Source organism: Nannospalax galili, unplaced genomic scaffold (genome assembly GCF_000622305.1).
Source record: "Nannospalax galili isolate Female #2095 unplaced genomic scaffold, S.galili_v1.0 scaffold54, whole genome shotgun sequence".
Classification (NCBI taxonomy): domain Eukaryota; kingdom Metazoa; phylum Chordata; class Mammalia; order Rodentia; family Spalacidae; genus Nannospalax; species Nannospalax galili.
Genome location: NW_008341028.1, coordinates 10,164,380 through 10,180,647, shown reverse-complemented (window position 1 = coordinate 10,180,647; position 16,268 = coordinate 10,164,380). Strand labels below are relative to the sequence as shown.

Below are 16,268 nucleotides of genomic sequence, written 5' to 3'. Positions count from 1 at the left end.
TTTTAATTTTTTTTTTTTTAGTTTTTTTTTTTTCCCTGTCTATGATAATTCTCTAAGGTTGAGTGTTGGCAGCAGAAGAGGCTGCTTCAAAGCCCTCTAGTTTCCCACATCTTAACACTCAGCTAAACGTTGGAGGCTGGTCTGAGTCCCCATCTGCTAGGCAGCCTGTTGTGTGAAAATGAGATCTATACATATGCAGGGATCCACTGGCAGCCTTCCAAGATCTGAAGGATCATTATGAAGAAATCGCAAGTGGTGGCTGGTGAGCAGGGGAAGGGGGAAGGGACATGAGGAGGGGGCAAAAGGAAGCTGGTCTTCACATACAAGCTGGCCTTGTCTTCAAGACCTGGGCTGTGAGAAAGGAGAGTTTGCTTGGAATGGCAAACATGTCCCAGGTTCTGGGTGAGAATAGGCCTGGGCCTGTCTGGCATCCTTAACCTGGGGAGATGCCTGGGGGTGAGGGCAGGGGTGCACTGAATGGTGGGGGTAGGAATGGGGATGGGGATAGGGGTGCACTGTGTGGTGGGGGTGGGATGGGAATGGGTTGAGGGATGTAGTGTGTGGTAGGGTTTGGGGCAAGCATGCATTGTGTGGTGGGGTTGGGTAAGGTACAGTGTGTGTTGAGAGACTGGCGGGAATGCATTTTGTGGTGGGGCTGGGGGATGTGCTGTGTGGTAAAGGTAGGGATGGGAATGGAGATGGGGGTACAGTGTATGGTGGGGGGTGGGGTACACTGTGGTAAGGGTGAGGTTGGGGTACATTGTATGTTGGGAGTAGTTAGGTGTATAGGATGAATTGTATGGTGGGGGTGTGTTAAAGGTGGGGTGGGGTGTGTTGTGTGGTGGGAGTGGGGGTGTAAGGTACATCTTGTGGTGGGAATGAGTTGTGAGTACATGGTACAGAGGGAGTGGAGGTGTAGGGTTAGTTATGTGGTAGGGGTGGGATGCATTGTGTGGTGGGGTAGAGATGCAGGGGGCATTGTGCAGAAGGGGGGTGCAGAGTGCATTATGCAGAGGGAGTGGAGGTGTAGGGTGCATCGTGTGGAGGAGTGGAGATGTGGAGTTTGTTGCACATTGCGGGTGGGGTGAGGCTAGACAGACCAGCATGGTCCAAAGGCTCAGCTGTTTTGGGTGCCGGAGCTATATGAATGGAGGGAGGGACTCGCTGAGCTTCAGTTTTTATAATTTTCCCTGGTCTTCAGCTTTCTACTCTATAAAGCAAGGCAAAGGTGGGACTGGGTTGCAAACTCAGATCTACAAGACCTGGAGAGGTGAGTCTAAGATGAGTGAGGCTGGCTGGGTGGGGGCCAGCACATGCATCCTGGACAAGAGTGTGGTAAGCACCTTGCCACACAGTCACCCAAGTGACTGTGGCCATGGAAAGCCCAGGTAGTCCAGTCAAATTCCCCAGGTTTTCAGTTAAAGCCCAGGTTTATAGGTTTTTGTTTATTAAAGTTGAAAATGCCTAATGTTTCCATACTGGCAACTGCTGAAATGATTGGAAATGATTCTGGCCAAGTAAGAGTCATCTGTAGTCACAGAAGGTTCTCTGGGCTTCCGGCTGGTGCCCTCCATGGAGGAACTGTGTGAGACACTTTGGGGAAGGCTGGGGACCAGGACCACCATGTCTTGCCTTGATAAGATCTAAAGAGACCCAGTCCAGGCTGAGCAAGTTGTTCCTACCCTGCAAGGCACAGGTTCTGGCTGACATGTCAGTCCCCAGCACTGACACCTCCAGGCTCCAAGCACAGGCATGGCGGGGCCTTCCCTAAGGTGCATCCGTCACGGTAGCTGAGCCCACAGGTGTGAGGTTCCAGGTCCCGGGTAACTCAGCATTTCCACGCCATGCTCTTCATATCTTTTTCAAAAGTCATTCCTGGAAGACAAAAGTCTGTGCTGCTGTCTGTGTACATGTGATCATGTCACATACACATGCTCAGGTATCATAATGGCCTCACCTTACACGTGTACATGCCTATGGTGCATCCTCTGGGTCCCTCAGTTTGTTCCCCTTCTGGCTACTCATCAGCACTGTCACAAATTAGCAAGCTGGCCCATACAAGGTGACAAGCTGTGGACCCATCTCTGGTTCAGTGTTGTCCAGCTGGAGCCACAACCACCAGTTCTCTCTGTCTTGGCAGCCAGAGAACTTTTGTTCAGTTTTCTCTGCCTTTTTGCTGGGCTGTGGTTTCTCTCTATCTGGGTGTGAAGAAGTCCTTGGTTCATTTGGAATTCTCAGTGAAGAAACACAATGGAGATTTTGTGCAGTAGTAAAACCTTCCCATTTGCATTTCTAGTCCTGCCTCCAAAACAATATGTCCCCTTTGATGAATGGATATCATTTTTGTGGTATGAAATCACTATACTATGTGTCCATATTTATTTTTTAGTCTTTTTGAAACAGGGTCTCCCTGTAGTCCCAGCTGACCTGAACTTTCTATGTAGACCAGGCTGGCCTTGAACTCACAGAGATCTGCCTGCCTCTGCCTCCCAAGTGCTGGGACTAAAGGCATGCACCACCACGCTCAGCTTGTGTCCATACTTTTTTAAACACTAAAAAAATTATGGGTGTCCGTGTGTGGTTTGTGCATGTGAGTACAAGTGCCTGTGGAGGCCAGAAGAGCGTCTCAGATGCCCTAGAGCTGGAGTTGCAGGCAATTGTGAGCCGTCTAATGTGGGTGCTAGGAACTGAACTTGGGTCCTCTGCAGGAGCAGCAAAGGAGTGCTCTTAACCACTGAGCCATCTCTCCAGCCTCTGTTCTGTGGTTAAGAATAAATCTCTATTAAATATTGGGGTGATGGTAAAACAACCACAGAGGCAGAAGCCTTGGCAAAGCCCAGGCTGCCATCGTGCCATGATGTCAGACACTCCCTCTGAGTCTTGCTGGCCTCAGGAATGGTAAGAACTCACAACCAAAAGTTTCTAGGGAAGAAAACTCTGTCCCCAAACCCAAGTAAGTACAGAAAGCACACAGAAACCAAGTCAGCTTCCAAAAACAGGAAGGGATTATAGGCTTCTAGCAGCAATTAGCTGGGTACTGAGTCACAAAGCCTAGCCCAACATTCATAGTACCCTGTCCCCTGTGGCTATGGAGGCCACTTGGCCACATTACCCAAAGCCTTCTGGGCTGGCTTCCACAGAGTTCTTCTACCCTATCACCTTCTAGAGCACTGAGCCAACTTTCCTCTTGTGAGGATGGAATGGTCCCCTGATAGAACTGGGAAACTGAGGCCCAGCAAATTGGGGTCTCTGGGTAAGGGTGGGTTGATGGAAAAGCTTCCCTCCTGACAAGCAGGCCCTCTGAGGGGCCTGAAAGACCTTTCCTGGACTGGCCAGGTTGGGTGAAGGGTGTCTCTGAGGAGACGCAGAGGTAGTTAAAGAAAATAATCAACTGATTTGTTCAGTCAGCCAAGGCCTATAGCACGTTCTAGAACTGAGGTAATATCAGCTACGATCTATGAGAGATAAAGTAAAGAGAAGCCTATTACATCACATCCTTTTCTTTTCTGTGACTTACAAAGGTGACACCCCACTGTACTCCAACCCACATGAGGATGCTTGCTGTTAATACTTGTTGGGGTCTGCCCAGGCACACCCATGCCTGTCTGGGCCCAGGATACCGCAGCATGATGGGCAGGTCTGGAGGAAACCTGAGCTCTTCAAAGTGGACAGACCTTCAGGGCAAATAAAAAGGAAGGTAACTAAAAAATGTACACACACACACACACACACACACACACACGCACACACACACACACACACACACACACACACGGTGAGGAAACCACATCCAGTCTGGTCTGGCCCAACACTGAAGAAGCAATGCTGAAGGGTGACTACCCCACCCAGTAAATCAAGATGTGGGATTGAAACCACTTCCTCCGCCAGCTTCAGGTCAAGAGCAGCCTGTATCTGCTCTTGGGGAGTACACACAGCCTCATGAGGGAGGAGTCCCTGCTGCCATGACACTGATGCAAAAACCCAAGCAGATGCCAGGTCAGGTGCCCCTAGACACAGCTAGATAGAGACATGGCCAGGATGAAAATGCAGATCTGTTCACTTTGTGGAACAGGCCCGCAGGGCCCCACCCTCTACGGTTCCAGAGACTCAGAGCTCTAAATGCTCTGGTCAGTTCAGACTGCTGTCCAAAGCTGAACCACTGTCCATTTCCTGAGTTTTCCTCAGCACCATCAATTCCTCCTGAGGTTCGGGACAATCTCCACCCATTTCCTGGGCTCCAGGGACCTTTCATCTAGTCAGGTACTCCACCCCAGGGGCAGAGGGTATCTGAAGAGGCCCAGGACTGGAAAAGGTGCTTTACCCAGACACAAACCTGATGGCCTAATTTCGGTCCCTGGAACCCACTTGAAGGTAAAAGGAAAGAACCAGATCCACAAAGCTGTTCTCTGACTTCTGCAATGCGTTGCAGCATGTATACATATACACACACAAATAATAAATAATAATAAAATAACTTAAAGAAATTTTTTAAATTATTTTTATTTTATATGTATGAGTGTATTGCCTGCATGTATGTAAGTGCACCCGTGTCCTGCAATGCCCACAGAGGTCAGAAGAAGGCATTGGATTCCACTGGAACTGGAGTTACGGATGGTTGTTAGCCACCATGTGGGTGCTGGGAATCAAACCCAGGTCCTCTGCAAGAGCAGTCAGTGCTCTTAACCGCTGAGCCATCTCTCCAGCCCCCAACTTTTTTTTTTAAAGGTCCAGGCCTGCACCACACTGCAAACTCTTTGGTGATGGCCAATAGAATTCTTTGTACCACTCTCTACCACTGAAACCACTCCCCTCCACTTCCTACTCATCCTTTCTCCCAGATGAGAAGGCAGGAAGCTTAGAGCCTCAGGTCAGGGCTCTTTAGGCACTGAAACCACTGGCTCCCCTTCCATCTGATGCCCTCTCTCCTCTTGATATCAAGCAACAGCAATCAACAGCCTCTCTTCACCATGGGAGGCATCTGACATCTCAAGGCAGTATTCTGCAATTCAGACAACACTGAGCATATTCCGATGAGCTGGCACCTGCCTATTGTACTAGGATCCAACCTACAGACACCCAAGAAGAGACAATTGGGCCCCCTAAACTGGAGACACCCCTGCAGCAGTTTCCAGTCACAGATGTGACCCTAATCTCTGTATGGGCTTAGGTCAGTCATTTATGTCCCTCTGCACGCAGGGTCTCATCTGTAAGATAAGAGAGGCTAGAACAGACTGGGCAATGACTTGAGACACCAAAAACCAACATCATGAAAGTCATGAACAAAGTCAGGTTTCCCCAGTTCCTGGTTTGGTGTGTTCTTCCTACCCCAGAGAGAAGGGGCATCCCAAGTCCAAGATGGGGAGGTGCAATCCCCACATCCAAGTTGACAAGGTAAGAGTGATAAGCCACAGTTTGATAGGTTACTAGAGAGAAACAGAGCATGTGGTAGGAAGCAGTCCTGAAAGGAAGGAGCTCCAGTCAGAGACAGAAAATCAGAATTCAAATCCTAGTCAGTCGTCCTCGATTTGCTGTGTAACCTCCCAGGACCTCGGTGTCTTCCATTGCCAGATGTAAGCCATTCACACAGCCCACCCTCTGCCTAATTCACAGAACCAGCAGAAAGCCTGAGATTGGGCTAGGAAAATGGTCTGGGGGCTGGTCGCTTTTAGTAAAGCCACCCACAATGCTGGTAGGCGAACAGCAGCATTGTACAAGTACAAATGAGGTGCAAAGAAGGGGGGACCACATGTTAAGCTAAAGCCCAGCTTGGAAGACCCTCATCCTAAGAACAGGAGGGCACAAAGGCTCCTGTGGTAATGCTGAGTGTGGACTGAGGTTCCAGTCTACAAGCCAGCCATGGGCACTTTGTGTAGTGTTCCAGCTCAGACTTCTGCATCCTAGGAATAAGGGAAACTCATCTACCAGTACAGGTTTAGAAGAATCAAGTGTGCAGCACATAGTAGGGGCTCAGCTGCTGACGGCAGAGATAAAACTGACTCAGGAATTCAGAGCCTCCTTTGTTTTTATAGCAGCCTTGAAGGATAGAGATCCTGAAACTGGCTCAGAAATGCATTTCTCTCTGTATCTGTCTCTGTCTCTGTCACACACAGACACACACACACACACACACACACACACACACAATTAAAGGAAGAGAAACTACAGTCAGCCTGGGATATTCCCAAGCGTAGGAAAACCTCACGTGCAACAAGCACTTCACATAACACAGCCAGCCTGGGAATGTAGACAGAGCTGAACCCAGCCTCCTGGTCCAGCTGCATCAGAGGCTGGGGATGCTCTGGCCTTACGGCAGTGATGCCCAGACATTCTGCTGGCTCCCTGGGCTCCTAATGGCTGGCCCCTTCTCAGGCACTCAGATTGCCCAGGGAGGGGTACAGGAGATGGAAGTAAACAACAAAGGTCCCTGGGTGGGGTGGACACCCACACCCCAGAAAGGCCTCACCCTGCAATGGCTGGAAGATGACAGGCAAACCAACTCCTCTCTCTGGGCCTCAGCTTTATCGCAGGAAACGAGGTGCCTGTATTACGAGAGGCTCTCAAAGCTGCTCCAGAAATGTTGAGTCTCTCTGATCTGGCTTAGCTGCCGACTTCTTCTTGGGCTTCGATTCTTTTCGGGAAAGCAGTTACTGACAGTGGGCTGGTCAACCTGCTGGGCCAGGAGGAGAAGCTCTTTCCCTGCTTTCTACGGTCACTTCAGAGGCTCTCAGGGCTTCATGATAGGAGATGTGTTGAAACAGAAGATGTTCAAGACTACAAGATGACTCTCAGTGTAGAGTCTGTCTATCCTTTTGAGCCAAGAAGGTCCAAGAAAGGAAGATGCCTGCGGAAGATATGAGTGGGAACTTCCCTTAATTCCAAAGGTAAAGGCACTGAGCAAGAACCAAACACATGACTACACAGTATCAGGGAGAGGGGCAGAAGGATGGGAGCCAGAAAGACAAGCCAGGGACCCAGGATGAAAGATGCCGAATGCCAGCTAAGGAGGTCACACCTTGACCTGTGGACCTCAGAAGCCAGCAAAGGTTTTCTGATCTGCAGTTAGACAATTCATTTTGGCAGCAGTGCTAACTCTCTTATACCAAACCACAGCCCATGGGAAAAGCCTATCCCATGCTTATGATTGAAAATTTTTTTTAGATATAGTCTTAATGAGATATAATTCACGCATATAATCCATCCATTAGAAGTGTACAAGTCAGAATGGGGAGATGGCTCAGTTGGTAAGGTGTTCGCCACATGTAACCATGTAGGCCTACATTCAGTCTCCCATAACTCATGTAAAAACAAAGTGCTAGGCGCAGTGGTCTCTAATCCCAGTGCTGGGGAGATGAAGACAGGAGGAGTTATAGAGCTTGCTGGCTGATCAGTCTAACCATCTCAGCAAACTCCACGTTCAGTGACAGACTCTTTCTCAAAAAATAAGGTGGAAAGCAATTGAGGAAGTACCTAATGTCAACCTCTGGCCTCCACATGCAGGCATAACCACACACACACACACACACACACACACACACACCCCCCACATACACCACACACGTATATACACACACACACACACACACACACACACACACACCCCACATACACCACACACGTGTATATAAACATACATACACTTTTAAAAAGTATACAAGTTGATGGTTTTTCCTATATACACATGAAGTTGTAGAATCACCACTACTATCATCAGTTCTAGAACATTTTCAACATTTCAAAAAGAAACTCTGTACCCTTTAGCTTTCACCTCGCACTCCTAGCCACAGCCCTGTGGATTTGTCTGCCCTGGATATTTCATAAGAGTGAAATTATATAATACACATCTTTTGTGTATGGCTTCTTTCACTTGGCATGTTTTGAAGTTTCACACATATTGTAGTGGGAACAAGTACATCATTGCTTGTCATGGCCACATAATATTCCATTGCACGGGCATACCACATTTTCTTTATCCATTCATTAGTTGATAAACAATTGGATATGTACCACCAAAAGAAGAAAATGCAACAAAGCCTCAGCATCTACAGTTGGCCCCTTATAGACCCATGCTATAGACCAGGGGAATCAAATGGCTCCTGAGAGTTTCCAAGTGAGATAGAATGATAGCTTCATCTACAGAAAAGGAAGCGTTTGGGGGGTGGAGGAGGCAGGTTACAATCAACTGGGCCTGGTGACTGACAGTGAGGAAAACTCATTTCTAGAAAGAAGGTTTCAGACAGGTCCTGAGCCTGTGGTAAATTTGATGCGTGATTACAAAGCTAAGACACCAGCTCTTCTCTGGGATATCACATGTGGACTTTGGAGAGCTCTAGTTGTTAATGGAGAAACAAACTGATCTTGGTTTGGATCCTGTACACTATGCAGTCCTCTTATCACCAGTCTACCAAACCACACTGGTGTGGAGCCCTATTAAAAGCTGATACAGGAGAGCTGGAGACATGGTTCAGTGGTTAAGAGCATTGGCTGCTCCTGCAGAGGACCCGGGTTTGAGTCCCAGCATCCACATGGTGGTTAACCGTCCATAATTCCAATTCTAGGGGATCTGATGTCCTCTTCTGACCTCCATGGGTATTGCATGGCATGGGTGCACTCACATACATGCAGGCACTACACTCATACACATAAAATAAAAATAATGAATGAAGCATAAAGAAATGAGAAGCTGATGTGGGGACTAAAGAGATGGCTCAGTGGCTAAGAGTCCGTATTTACTGTTCTTGCAAAGGATCAAGTTCAGCTCCCATATTAGGTAGCTAACAACTCCAGCTCCATGGGATCTGGATGCCCTCTTGTGGCTTCTTTGGGCACCTCACTCATACACACACACACACACATATACATAAAATAAAAGGCTGATAGCTTTTTTGACTCCTGGAGTCTATTGGACTAGGAATACCTTATCTGCTTCTCCATCTGTTCTGTGGGCTTTTCTTTCCTGTAGGGGTACCAGACACCTGCAGCCCTGTCTGCCAAGCCATCAATCAGTGCTGAGCCCTTTGTGGGGTTCAGGTGCAAAGGGGCCTCTGCTGAGTGTGCAGAGGCCTGGGGTCCTGTGGAAATATACAGGGTGCTGGGCCAGGACCCAGGGTACCATATAAGTTCCCAAGATGCAGAGCTTCTCACTGTGGTATTCTCTACCACAGCTTCTGCCTCAAGTCACTGCTCCCTCCAACCAGCCTCTCTGCACTTCAACAGAACCCGAACTCCAGCCTGCAGAGCTGAATGTTTCCCACCTCAGCATACCCCTCCTGGCCTCCCCTCCAACTCCCTGTGTGTTCAGTTCTCTCAAGTGCCCTGTTCTTGAACTTACCAGCCGCCTTCTTAACTTAGTTTATCCACAAGCTCGTTCTTCCCCCAGTATTGCCCTCACTCACTCCTTTGTCCACCTAGAAAACGCCTATTGATCCTTCAAGAACCACTCCAACCTGGTGTCCCTTGGAAATCTTTTCCATCTCTACGCCCTTCCTGTTTGCAACCATTGACCTGCAACACCCCTGTTCCATGTCTTTCTCTTCCACTTACCTTTAGCCTATGTCCTGGGAGCCTTAGGAAGAGCCCAGCATGTAGTCTGTGCCCTTTAAAGGCTTGCTGAGTGAGCAAGGGAGCTAGCAGACATTCTTTCACAAGTCCGTGGTCTCAAGGGGCAGCTTGGTCTGGCAGCCCTCCGGCTCCCAGTCACTCGGCTTTCCTTCCTATTGGTTATGGGATTTATGGCACTACTGTTTCCTTTTATTAAGGCTGTAATGGTCTCTGTTAAAATGTGTTACATGGAAATAGGCTAATTAGGTGTGTCAAATAAGTCACCATTCCCCTAGAGTGGCCAGCCCTGCCCAGACGTGGTGCCTCATTGCACAGGGAAGGAGGGTGAGAGAAGTGGGGAGGGAGGTACAAGGACATTTCAGTTTCATAGTGTCCCCCAGGCCTCTGTGCATGCCCTGAGTCTCACCTCATTGCTTTTGAGCCTCTCCTGGGCTGGGCAGGAAATGCCACTCCCTGCTGCTCTGTCCACCTGTCCCAGGGTGGGTTGACAGGCACTCAACCTAGAGATCTTGTTTCTGTTCCTCTAACTGTTCCCAGGACCTTGGGAACACAGGGGAATGCCCATATCTCCATCCGAGGCAAGACTCCAGGGTCTCATGTAACCCAGGCTGCCTTTGAACTGGTTAGGTTGTCCAGGATGATCTTGAACTTCTGATCCTCCACTTCTGTCTCCCCAGTGCTGAGATTACAGGTATATACCACTGCACCTAGTTTATGTGGTACTAGAGATTAAAACACACATTTATTCATGTATTCTCTTACAATTCTGGGAAGCAGAAGTCTAAAACTAGCCTCTTTGGACTCAAGGCAAAGACATGGCAGGGCTGGAGCCTCCTGGAGCCTCTGGGTAAAGCCAGTAATCACCTACCCTTGACCTGTGGCCCTTTCCTTGTCTTCAAAGCACATCTCTCTAATCTTTGTCTGCTTTTCACTTTGGCACTCCTATCCATGTGCCCTACATACCTGCAGAGGCCCCCAGGGCCCTGTGAAACAGAGATGCCAGGGCTGGATGATGGTTCAGTCAGTAAAGCACTTATCTTACAAGTATGAGAACCTAAGTTTGATTCCTAGAACGCACATAAAAAAGCTAGGCTAGGTGGCTAATGTCTGTAATTCCAGCCCTGGGGAGGTAGAGACAAGCAGATCCCTGGGACTCACTGGCCGGTCAGCCTAGCCTAATGGGCAATCTCTGGGTCAGTGAGAGAACCTGACTCAAAAACAATGTGAGTGACATTCCTGAGGAATGATACCAGAGATTTTCCTGTAGCATCCACAGTACACACACACACACACACACACACACACACACACACTGGTGACTGACGGTTTGAATGAGAATGTCCCCCATAAGCTCCAAGTATTTGAATACTTGGCCCTAGGTGGTGGCTGTGTTTGGGGAGGTTGAGGAGGTGTGGCCTTGCTGGAGGAAGCGTATCACTAGGGGTGGGCTTTGAGAGTTCGTAGCCCCACTTCCAGTTCACCATCTCTCTGCTTCCTGCTCATGCTTGAAGATATGAACACTCAGCTTTCTAATCCTGCCTCCTCTGCCGCCCCACCCCCACCATGATGGACCATAAGCCAAATAAACTCTTCCTTTTTAAGTTTCCTTCCTCATGGTGTTTCATCATATCAGCCAAAAAGTAACTAATACAGTGACTAATTTGTTACCCATTAAGTAGCCTATTTCCATGTAACACATTTGAAGACCTCTTGTGATTGTACTGAACCATCTGCATAATCCACAGTTTGTGCATCTCCCCATCCCCTGATGCTAAACATCACTAGAGAGTCCCTTTGCTGTATAAAGTTCATAGGTCCCTGGGACTGAGCTGTGGATATAGTTGAGGGCCATGATTCAGCCTACCACTCTGGCTGATACCAAAAAAGGATTACAATATATAGAGTTTCCTAAAATACAATTTTTTCCACATAGCATCTCGGAATATCCCCTTCTTAGCTCTCTGGATAGTACTTTTGGAAGTTGTGTCCTGCCTTATTATTTGACACCTCTATTGCTAGTTGCTGTGAAGTTATTGGGGGAGAGGTTCTCATTGCCTATGGCAGGCAGATTCAGTTCAGCCATGTGCTTTACTTGGAGATCTACCACTTAAAGCAGTAACATCTGCTGGCCAGGTTGAACAGATGATTGATTGACTTCAGTGTGATAACTTAGACTACATAAAAAGTATCTTGACAGGCGGCGCTCCTCAGGAGTCATCCACTTTATTTTCTAAGACAAAGTCTCCTGCTGGGAACTGGAGTTCTAATCAGGCTAGCTAGGCTGGCTAGGAAGCCTCAGGGGGCCTCCTGTTTCCACCTTCCCAGTGCTGAGAAGTGTGTGTGTGTGTGTCACCATGCCTGCTTTTTACATGGGTACAGGGGATCCAAACTCAGGTCCCCATGCTTGTGTGGTAAACACTGTATGGGTTGAACCATCCCCCAGTCTGATAGAACGATAAACTGATTTCTCAACGAATGGTATTAGCTGAACCTGCTAGAGTGGGGGGGAAATAAGTATTAAACACTGCTGACTGGACTGTGGATAGTGAGGGAGCAGGTACAGCTCAGGGAGGCGTGGGCTCCTCCATGCTCACACTGAATTTTCCCCTTCTGCCTGTCCTTGCTTATGGCATGACTGTCCTATGTTTACCCTCTGTAGCCATGTGGCTTTGGGAACGTTCCTTGTTTGCCTGGGTTTTTGACTGTTCCACAGACTTCCATGAGTCGGCATCAGGAGCTTTGAGGTCTGTCTACCAGATTCTAAACCTTTGAGTCTGTGCCTGGTTTCTCCTGTTTTACTCAAACAGCACAGGCTGTGGAGCCCTTGGTACTGAATAACACTTGACTCATATGTCATATGTATGGATACTCCCTTTTTGAGCACTCTTTTCAATTTTACATTTTTAATGATCTCTTCAAACCAAGAAAAAACCTCTTCAAAAACCAAAAGAGAGGGCTGGGAAGATAGCTCCGCCAGTTAAATGCTTGTCATGCAAACAGCTGAATTGGATCCCCAACACCCATATGAAAAGCCAGGCATAGTGGCATAGGCTTGCAATCCTAACTCTGGGCAAGTGGAGACAGATCCCTGGGGTATGATGGCAGCCAGCCTACCGACTCAATAAGCTGCACTGGTGACAATGCCTACAAAAGAAAGAATGCCTTAGGTTGTTCTCTGGCAGAGAGAGAGAGAGAGAGAGAGAGAGAGAGAGAGAGAGAGAGGAGAGAGAAACAATAGAGAATTATACAGACTCCCAAAGAAACATATAGATAAAGAGAGAGAGAGAGAGAGAGAGAGAGAGAGAGAGAGAGGAGAGAGAAACAATAGTGAATTATCCAGATTCCAGAAGAAACATCTAGATCACTACTAGGCCTCTGTAGAGACCTTAGATCCTCAAAGTGGGTGCTGTGGAAAGAAAACCCCACCCATGAGTCCCATGTCACTGAGAGAGCTCCAGTTTGCAAAGCCACCAGCCCTCACAGGCCTCCTCGTGAAAGAAAGAGCTGTGAAGGAGGCCACCCCTCCACACCCCCTACCCCCACCCCAGAAGGGTTAAGTCGGGAAAGGTTAGCCTCCTCTACTCTGCCCTACTCTAGAATCTGGGATAATTCCTGCCATTAATATTTTAAGCAACTAATTTGACATTTTTCCATTTAATTAACTCGCATACATATGAGAAGAGGGTTTTGAGAGCACCATGACATTTAAACAGTCATTTAAGGTCTCCATTTCCTGGTCTGTGCTTCTTTTCTCTCACCACCCCTCCCCCTTTTTGCTTCATTTCTGTTTTGCATTCCTGGATCTCAAACTGGCTTATTAGCTCAGAAAAATGACCAAATTTCCCTAAACAAATGTCCTATAGTCTCAACCCAGGTGACGTGGGTGGGCTGACAGCTCTGGGCTGCGGCTCCTTTCAGCCCTGAGCCTGCTCTTTTTCCATGCCTCTCTGCAAATGGCGTTTCCATCCCAGCAGGTCTACGTCACTAGCTAATGTTTTCCTGTTGCCAGCCCAGCCCATGTGGGAGTGGGGGAAGGGCAGGAACGTAAAACATTTATCAAACGCAACTACTGCCACCGAGGAAGAGCTGGGGGTTCTGAGAGGCAGACAATAGCTCCGTGACAATTTTCTCTTTCAAATGACAAATAATTGCTGTCAGATCATCAAATGATTAAGAAATAAAGGAAAGTAGACAAATGGAGTGTATCCATGGAGGGATGGGGGGGGGCTTGCTCAATGTTCCGTAATTGAAAAATTGCACCCTAATTAGCTCCCACCCCAGAGAATTCATGAGTTCTGTGCGCCATCCCGCAGCCCTCCAAGCCCGCCAAGTCACAGAACTTGAAGCCATTAAAGTTTACTGTTTGTTGCGGGGACTGTCGCCAATCTCCAGATGCGCTCACTCAGACTCTCCTGCATGCCCAGTCCTCGGACAGACAGAACCCTTTGCTTCTTACTTTCATCTACAATAATGGCTCACAGATTGTCTCTACCAGCCACTCTGGCTACTCTCCTCAGATGAATGCTGGCACTGCCATCCCTGTTTATTTGACAGTGGCCAGTCCAGCCAGGCTCACATAGGAAGCTGGCGCTGCATGCTCAGGGGGCACAGTGCTCCCTGGCTACCCCCCAATCTCAGGTGTCAGTGGTGAGAATGGGTCCTGAGCTTCAGATAAAATCTTGTTGCAGGGGTTGGGGAGAAGGCTCAGTCGGTAAATCACTTGCCTCACAAGCATGAGGACCTGAGTTTGGACCCCTAGAAGGCATGTAAAAAGCCAGGAATTGTACCTCAAACTTACAGTCTCAGCAATGGTGAGATGGGAAGTTGGGACAGGTAGGTCGCTGGAAGTTCACTGGCCAACCAGCTTAGCCTACTTGGTGAAGTTCTAGGCTAGTCAGAGACTGTCTCAAACAGAAGATGGAAGATGCCTGGAGAATGATACCTGAGGTTGTTCTCTGACCTACACACTCTCACACACACACACACACACACACACACACGAACACATGCACCTCCATACACATATGCGCCCCCTTTATCAACATGAACACACACAGGCACACATGCACCTGCATACACATGTGCACCTCCCATAGCAATATGAACACACACACGCACATACACACACACAAACACATACACCTCCATACACATGTGCACACCCCATATCAACATGAACACACACAGGCACATGTGCACCTGCATACACATGTATACCTCTCATAGCAATATGAACACACACACATACACACACACACACACACACACACAAACAAATCCCATTGCAAACCTAGTCACAGGACCATAAAGAAATAACATGCTTCTATGTTTCCCACAGTCAGGGTAATCACTTGAGATGTCTAAAGAGGCCAATGTATTTTAGGAAGAAGAGCACTCTTAGGCCAGTGGGTACCTGGCCCTGAACACAGACAGCTATAATGTTAGCTCCTCAGGAGGCAGATGCACTAGGATCTCAAATTCAAGATCTGCCTGGCCTGCATGGAGAGTTCAAAGACCAGCATGAACAACTTTGTGTGACTTTGTTTCAAAAAAAAATTTGAAACAGGGTAGAGTTAGGGTATAGCTGGATGGAGCATCTGCCTAGCATCCACTAGACCCTGTGTTTAAACCCCAGCACCAAAATAAAAAAGAAGTGGTGAGTCTCCAGTCTCAGCTCCAGCTCCATGACCCCATTAACTATGTGTTCTTGGGAAAATGACTTAGTCTATCTGAGACCAGTGTTTCCTTGGTAAAATGCAGATAGTGAGCTGGGTATGGTGGCACACATATGCAGTCCTAGCACTTCAGAGGCTGAAACAGGAGAATGAAGAGTTCAGGGCTAACCTGGACTACATCATGAGACCCTGTCTCAAAAAAAAAAAATGTTGGCAATAGTAAGACCCACATTTTACGAATAAGATGGCCCTCAAAGGACAGCTGTGGGAAGGATCTGCTCTGTGGTTGCTGAAAGCACCCCTTGAGCCTGAGTTCTAATGTGGGAACAGCAATCTCACCACCACCCCCAGGGTCGTAATGACAATAGAGTAGAACATGAATTCAGTATGTGTATGTAAGTGCCCATACCATGTGGGTGCTCAGTTTATATCTGACTTGAACTGAATCATTCATGATGATTCTTCCATTCATTTAATCCATCAGCTAATAGTTGTTGAATGACTGCTCTTTGTACATGGGATACAAAAAGGCAAGACAGACTTGATTTCTGCCCATAGGAGCTTACATTCTAGTGGGAAATACAATGACAAATAAACTTCAAAAGGACACAGCTCATTAAAGAGTGCTGTGAAATCTCTTTAAGAACAGAAATATCAAGCATTAACTGAGCACTAGACTCTCAAGTGAGGACCTAGAGGTTAAGAAGGTAGGCATGTGAAGACCTACAGGGAAGAGCATAGGAGAACTGAGATGGGCCGTTAGCCAGGGTGAGCTCTGCTGGTTGTTAGGAATCAAGGCCCCAAATCTCTGTGAGTTAAGAGAGTAAAGCTTCATTCATCTTGCTCAGTTTTTGGTGTTGATTTCTTAGCTAATGATCCAAAAACCAAGCTCAGTCTGGCAAGATTGGCAAGGTGACTCAACAGGAGTATGCCACCTAAGTCTGAAGATCTGAGTTTAATTCCTGGGACCCACATTTGGGCCATGGTATAAACACACAACACACACACACACACACACACACACACACACACAAT

The 16,268-nt window shown here is 47.8% G+C and overlaps 1 long non-coding RNA gene across 1 annotated transcript; it reads right to left on the bottom strand.

Annotated features, from left to right (window-relative positions):
* Positions 1–1,446: 1,446 nt before the first annotated feature.
* LOC108491015 lies at positions 1,447–9,603 on the bottom strand. The gene is made up of 3 exons (XR_001872516.1): positions 9,541–9,603; positions 6,464–6,841; positions 1,447–1,875 (listed from the first exon to the last, which is right to left on the bottom strand). It is a non-coding gene; the product is annotated as an uncharacterized LOC108491015 (long non-coding RNA).
* Between the last annotated feature and the right edge of the window lie 6,665 nt (positions 9,604–16,268).